This window comes from Equus przewalskii, chromosome 26, assembly GCF_037783145.1.
Source record: "Equus przewalskii isolate Varuska chromosome 26, EquPr2, whole genome shotgun sequence".
NCBI lineage: Eukaryota > Metazoa > Chordata > Mammalia > Perissodactyla > Equidae > Equus > Equus przewalskii.
This window is the reverse complement of record NC_091856.1, coordinates 13714940-13722753: the sequence shown is the minus strand read 5'-3', so window position 1 is coordinate 13722753 and position 7814 is coordinate 13714940. Positions and strand designations below refer to the sequence as shown.

General features: G+C 41.2%; 1 long non-coding RNA gene across 1 annotated transcript; it reads left to right on the top strand.

Annotated features, from left to right (window-relative positions):
* Nucleotides 1-1793: 1793 nt before the first annotated feature.
* Nucleotides 1794-3937, top strand: LOC139079666 (uncharacterized). Its single transcript, XR_011533462.1, has 2 exons — nucleotides 1794-1920; nucleotides 3761-3937. It is a non-coding gene; the product is annotated as an uncharacterized lncRNA (long non-coding RNA).
* Nucleotides 3938-7814: the final 3877 nt, after the last annotated feature.

Genomic DNA, 7814 nt, shown 5'->3' with positions numbered 1-7814 from the left:
TAGGCAGTAATGTTATGTAATTGTAGGCATGTAATATAATTTAACTCTAAAAGCTTCTTGTTTTGACTCTGTAAACACTTATTGAGCACCTACTCAGGTGGTAGGTACGATGCCAGGTGCTGGAATTGCAAAGAAGAATATGCTTCCCTTCCTCTTAAGAGAGTGAACATCTCCTGGGACATGTAAATAAATAGTGACAGGGCACCAAGCCAAGCCGTAAGATCTTTTAAGATAATGTTTGAATGAAGTACTGAGGGGGCACAGGGGAGAAAGTGACTAACCCTGTCTGGGGGTGTTAGGGGAAGGTCAGGGAAAGTTACAAAGAGGAGTCGACTTTTAAGCTGAGTCTTAGGGAATGAAAAGCCCTTGCATGTACTTGCCACTCATCTATATTTGAACTCAGTCAAGATGATGCAGTGGGAACGTTAGTCATCCCATGAGGCCCTTGATATGGGAATAGGTTGGCCTAGTTTGAAAAGAACAGCATGGCCATTTCGGCTCCAACAAGCTACAACATGAGAGTGAAAGTTTAGCAGTTCTGAAAACATACAAGGAATGTGTGCAACCTCAGTTGTTTAATAAAAATTAAAAAAAAGAAAAGGAAAGAAAATAGAGTCTTATAACAACTTTTAGGAAAAACTCGCAAAGTCCATGAGCTTTTAACAAATGCCCTGCAATGCCCTCTTTTTCTTTCACCTCTGGGAAAACTAAGAGAACGTATGCCAAAGGTGGCCTGCTGGAGTCCTACTCCATCTGCTACGGTAGCCCCTCCATGGGTTGTTCTAGTGAGTGGACACAGGCCATCGTGCAGCCCAGCATGGCTGTGATGGCTAGAGAAGGGAAGCTGGTCAATTGGCGTTAGACAGACACAAATAGCTCCTCCTACTCTAACACCATAGCTCAGAGTAAATAAGATTGTGTCCCTGGTTTGCACTTGTACAGACATTAGGTCATTTAGCCCTCACAATGCCCTGTGAAGTAAGATCATCTTCCCTTCTGTTTGTGGACAGGGAACTGGGAAAAGGATAAGTGAAGTAACATCCCTTTTCTAGAACTAGAAAGGAGCAGAGCTGAGGTTCTAATCAGATCTTTTGAAGATCAAAAGAGATTATTTGGAAATTTCAGAAATGATGCAAAAATGAGTAATTATAGACATCTGTTTGCAACAATACGGCAAAGTGGATATGCAGAGAAACAGTCCTAGAAGAGGTAACCTAGAGAGTTAGATCAAGTCATTTTGTAAAAGCATGACTGAGCTTGTGGTAAAGTAAGAAAAACACTTACCTTAGGCGACGAAGTCTGGAACCTGAGCACAGTGGGATGTGATTACAGAAATTATTGCAAAAAAAAGGGGGATCTGCTAAGATGTCCTAAATGTGTGACCTAAAATAAAACCTGCCTCACAGAGGGAGAGAGCAGTAGACTTGATAATTTTGGCTTTGGCTCTTGGTGAAGCAGCTGAGCAGGGAGTTGGAGGGAAGGGAGTGTATTTCACTCTTGAGAATGTCTAACCACAAGCCTGCCTAGACCCACATGTCTAGAATTCACTCTACTTCTGTGGCCCCAAAGCTCCAAAGCATAAGTTTAGTTTAAGGTGGCTTCTGGTTAGTAGTGTCCAAAATATGTTTCATTGGGATTCTAGAATGAGAGAATAGTAGGGAAGCAAAATTTGAAGAGATAATAGATGAGAACTTTCCAAAATTGACCAGTGAAAAACACAAGTGCTCAGTCTCAGAAGATTCAATAAATCTCAAGCAAGATCAATAAAAAGATATCTGCATCTGAAATTTCAGAGTAACAAGGATGAAGAGAATATCTTAAAAGGACTTAGAAATAAAAGATGATCAACCAAGAATTGGAAGATTGACAGCTGACTTCTCAGCAACCTCTTCCTGATGGAGATTAATATCAATTACTCCTGTGAGTGTGGTGACTTCTTTCTTCATTTGTTCTCTTGGTATGGGATCCCAGAGGGGCCAGGTGGTAGCCAGAGCTTAAAGTTCATTGGGACTCTTATTGTGTTTCCAGGTAGAAGTATTCATCCTTTGGGAAGCACAATCTCTAGACCTGTAGAGCCTAAGACTTCAGGGATGGGAAGCATAAATCCTCCAAGTGGATGATAGAGGATCATGATAATTAAGTTCACTTCTGCTTCTACCTCTTGGCTCCTAGATCCATGTATTCTATCTATTGAGAATATGTAACTACATAAAGATCATTGCTTTAGGGTATAGACACCTCCTTGAGGATAGTACCCTATCTTAGCAGAGCATCCTCTCCAAGATGGCACCTCAGCTACATCTTAAAGAGGCCGTTCCACCATTCTGTTGGGCCGATGGGTTCTGAGTGGTATGGATTGTGAAAGGAACATGGATTCCCATGGTTACATGCCCACTGCTGCACCTCCTTTGCTGGAAAATGTGACCTTTGATCTGGGACAATGTTGTATGAGATCTCATGTTGGTGGATCAAATATTCTGTGAGTTCTTAGCTACTTGTACTGGCCAAGGCTCTGCAGGCAGGAAAGGTGAATCCATTTCCAGGAAATGGACTGATCCTAGTCAATATGAATCACTGTTCTGTCTACAGTGAAAGGGGTTGAATTGTAATCAGCTACGAAACAATGAAGTTGGCTTTCCCTGAAGTGGCTGATTTGTTTCCTTGAGGGTTGGTGCCACATTAGGGCTCAGCACTGGCTTCTGTTGCTGGACGTTGGCAGTTGCAATAGCTAGGTCACCCTTGATGAGTTGGGGGCCATACTGTTGGCTCAGTCAGAGCCTGTATCCCTGCCTCTATAGCATTTCTTCTCACTTCAACCTTTACTTTGTGTAGGACATCTGCTGGAGCTAAGAATTTAATACTCTCTGCAGCTGGCCATTGAGTAATCCCTTTCCAGATCTCATTTTGGAGTCTTTCTTTTAGGACCACTTCTCGTGTCAATTATAGTAGACTGGTTTCCTGAAAATAGACTCTGAGACAAGAGTTATTTGGAGCATGCTCTCAGGAATTACACCTGTAATCACGGGGTGAGGCAGGCAAGATTGGGAAGAGGGAGGAGCTGCCCCTCAATATGATTGCCATCGATGCCTCAGCCAGTCCTAGGGAACCTCTGGAGCCAGGATGGCTCTTCCGAGTTTTTCCAAACTTAGACAAGGGGCTGGGTGTTTGTAGCCCTGCATTGGTGGCAGACCAATGGGAGAAGATGTAGCCATGCCAGAAGCAATTCCCTGAAGCTGAGGGCCATCCCCACTGAGGGGTACAGCTCTGAGTGGTGTAGCCGATATTGCCGTCTTCCAGGAGATGATGCTTGGGCTCTGAATAGTGGATCTGATACAGCACAACAGCACCCATAGCACTTCTCTCCACAAAGTCTATTTTTTAAACATAATAGACCTGTTCATTTCAGTCATGCTTCCCAGGATGTGTAGCAATTTCACAAGTTCAACCGTCCTTGGTACATGTATCTAGTCCTTTAAGGAGCAAGCATTTTCTGTTCTTCATGGCTCTGTTTGGAATTTAGGATGAATCCCCATACCAGTCAGATTTCTGTTAATGCAGGACTGAAACGAATTTGTAACAGGAATGTTTACTGCTTAGCAAGCCACAGAATCCATGTGACATTTATTTGTAACATTTGTTAGTAGTATATTTAGCACCTCAATTTTGCAAATAGGGAAGTTATTTTACATACGTTGGGGGTGGGGATAACCACGATATTTAAGAGTGTAAGAACTGTGGATTTTTTTTTTTTTTTACACAGGAATAGACAAAGCAGAAGAAGGTTTACTCTTAAGCTGCTAATGCTTAATCTTCAAGGCTACTCACTTGCTCAAGCCTCTTTCACATGGTCATATGATTTTTTAATATTTGCAAAGAAAGATATTTGTATTTTTTTGTGATTTCATTTCTCATTCCAAATAAATCCTCCCTTTTATAATCTCTTATAATGTTTGTTGTATTTGTAATTTAGTGTTATATTTCTTAAAGAGCACTCCCCCAACTGTATAAAAATAAAATGGAATCTACCCCTGGACAAGAATGAGCAGGAAGTTGCTCCCTGCCTAGTTATGAATATTTGATCTCCACTGGGAGACAGACAAGTTGATGCTTATTGGCCTGAGACTGCCTAGGCTGAGATTTTGAATATTAAAATGTGTTCAGTCTCTGGCTGACTATGCTTATACAATGACTTGTCCTTTGAATCAAAAGCATGTTGCTAATAACTTACATATGAACAGTATAAATACTTACATCACTGCAGTTTTAGTTTCTGAATAACTTACAAGTTAGTATTACAGATGAGGAAACCAAGAATTAGAGAACGTAAATAACTCACCAGATGTCACAGGGTTAGGAAATGGCAAGCTGTAACTCAAAATTAGCCTCTATGATTCCTCACCCATGGGGCTTGCTACTATACCACAATATCCTTTCAAAAGAATGCTTATCTAGATCTCTATGGCAATGTTTTGGGATTTTTTTCCTACTAAAATGGCAAGAAAAATCTCCCAAACATGTCCAAAGATTTGTATACTTCTATCTCAAGGCTTAGTCCTGGAGTCAAATTATGTAGTCTATTTAAGCAGGAGAGCTTCAGATGGCATTAGAGGACGTGAGTGTGGAGAGGAGTAATGGAGAGAGATTTAGGAGGTGGAGTTTGTAGAATTTGGTAGTGACCTAGATGAGGGGAGATGAAGAAAAAAGTCAAAGATGAATTCCTTGGACAGCTAGATAAAGAATGGTGTCATTACTGAGAAATCAAGCAGAGATGGTGTGGTAGACAGAATAATGCCTCCTCCCCATCTGCAGAAATGGTCCTCAAAACCTGTGAATTTTACCTTACGTGGCAAAAGAGACTTTGAAGATGGGATTAAGTTAAAACTTTGAGACGGGAAGATTATCTTGACTTGTCTGGGTGGGTCCAATGTAATAACAAAGGTCTTAAAAGAAGGAGACAGGAGGATCAGAGTTACAGAAGGGAAATATGATGATAAAAGCAAAAGCAGAGCTCAGAGAGAGAAAGAGATTTGAAGATGATGCACTGCTGGCCCTGAAGGTGGAGGAATGGACCGTGAGCCAAAGAATGTAAGCAACCTCTAGAAGCTGAAAGGGCAAAGAAGCTTTCTCTCACAGAGCCTCCAGAAGGAATGCAGCCCTGCCGACACCTTGATTTTAGGACTTCTGACCTTCAGAACCGTAAGATAATAAATGTGTGTTGTTTTAAGCCACCAAGTTTGTGGTAATTTTTTACAGCAGCCCTAGGAAACTAATACAGGTCATAAAGTAGGTTTGGAGTCAAGGGAAGAATGCAAAGTTAGCTCTGGTCATGTTCAGTTCAAGAAGCTTAAAGAATGTTCTGGTTGAAATTTCTGGCAGAAAATTAGACATCCAACTAGGGACTTATATCCAGATATAGCTTTCACAGTTATAGGCATGTGGTTAGGTAATAGCTGAAGGCATCAGAGGAAATGAGATCCCCACAGGGAAGAAAGAGAAGAAAGTGTTCTCCTTTGGGCTCTGGTGTACACTAACCCTAAGGATGGACAGAGGAAGAAAAGTTTGTGAAAAACTGAGAAGGATTAACTCAAGGGTAAAGGAAAAACATGGGAGAATGGCATCACCAAACCCCACAATTAAAGTAGTTTCTAGAAGGAATTGGTGGTCAGCAGTTTCAAGCAAAAGTAATTCTGCAATGTGTCTGTGTGCTTGGGAGTTATTGCATATGGACGTTGTTGGTGGCCCCAGTGAGTGCAGTGTCAGCTGTATGATGGGAATAAAAATTCAGTCAGACTGCGGAGTGACTGAGAGGTCAGTAAGTAGAGACTATGAGTGTAGGCCATTCTTTCCCGAATGTTTGCTGTGAATCCATGGAGACAGAGGTGTCCATAATTTGTAGAAGCTGCAATTCTCAGGGAGGGAGTTGAGCCTGAGCTGCAGGAAGTGACATTTGCAAAGATGAAGGGCTCATGGGATCTGTCAGGAGTAGAAATGAAGAACACTCATATTTGGCTGCCCTCATTTATTGTAGCCTTATTACATTTTTTATCACCACCATTTGTCTCCTTATTTAGTTGGCCACGCTAAAGAAATTCAACACTTCAGGTTTTGCTTTAATTCAAAATTGTCCTGTTCATTTTGCCTCTGTACCATGTCTCTGTCTGTAGCTCCTCTTGGATATGTTTCTAATTCTCAGCTGGGCATCTCCACTTAGATGTCCCAGGAACCCACAGCCAGATAGTAGCAAGAAGTCAGGACTCATATGGCTGTTTGCTATTTACTTATATTATCTCTTTGAGTCTCTATTCTCTGAATATGAAAAATGAGGATAATGTGGTGCTCTGGAAGTTTCTTGAATGAGGATTAAATAATGATAATTATATTAAAAAATTTCTTAGCGTATAGTGTCCAGCATATAATAGGGTCCCTACCACCCCTCTGACTGTCAATGTCCTTATCTACCCATAGAGTACAAATATCATCTTCATAGGGTTGTTATAAGGATTAAAATAGATCACATATGAAGAGTTTCCATCATGGAGGCTGACAAAATGATACTAATCAGTGGTATCTCCTTCATTCATTTATCCATTCATTCATTTATCCAATATTATGCACTTGGACCATTTTATTTACCCAAAGGCAGGCAAATCCCACCTTTGTCTTCTGGAAAGAAAATTTGGCTTTCTAAGTCCCATGCACCAGCCCTGGCGTGGGTGACATGGGACTGAGCAATCCTCTAACACCTCTCTTCGTTCTTTATAAGTGTCGTCTGAGCAACCCATCCTAGTAGAAGTACTTGGCACCCTTTGTTTGTTTTGCCCTCCATTCCCACAGCTGCTGTTGTGAGCCTTTTTCATCTCTATTCTTGCAGCCTGGAAACAGTAACTCAGATTCCAAAGGGCAGTTTGTCCCTCATCCCAAAGAGTTTCCCCCTGTTTCTTTCCTAATCCAAAGAACTTAATCAGTATGGAACTTGCTTAATCCTCCTCAAGACATTTGGACAAGCGTTCAAGGCTGTCATAAAATTCTCTCCAACTTAAGAGAGAGAGAGAGAGAGAGAGAGAGAGAGAGAGATATATTCATCTTTGATAACACAAATGAGCAGCAAGCCTTGCTAGCTTTTTGGTTGTGAGGGGCAGCTATGATGTCAAGATTTAGTGATGCAAGCCCAGTGGTTCTTGGTCTGTGGCTTCTAAGCCCTAAAGGCTGGCCCACAAGTCTTTTTCAAACTTCAAAATGACTGCCCCACATTGTGTGCTTTCCCATGATTAGAAGGGGAATTTATCAATTCGGGAGTTCTGAGTTTCCTGTATATCATTAGTAAGAGGAGGATAAATTTTTACATATTAGGTTCTGTTTCCTTGGTAGATGAAATCATTCATAGCATCATCATGCTATAGGATAAGTGGAACCAATTCTTTGGTATTAGGAACAATTGATGGAGGGGAAAATATCCCACACTGGGCAGCAGCAGAGTTTTCACATGATAGATGATCAATAAATGTTCATTAAATGAATGGATGGCATTTTCTTCTGGATCCATGTCTACCACTAAGTACCTTGACCATAGAGAAGTCACTTTATCCCCAGACTTCAATATCCTCAGCAGTAAACTGCATTGGATGATACCAGAAGTGGTATATCCAAATATGCACAGTGGCCAGATGGGTAATACATGAGATACTATGTAGGATAGTAGTCAACAAGGTGGCTTTAATAAACTGTTGCACGTATGGTAACATATTTACAGGTTCTGGGAATTGGTGCATAGACATTTTGTGGGGGGAGCATTATTCTACCCAGTACACTGGAGT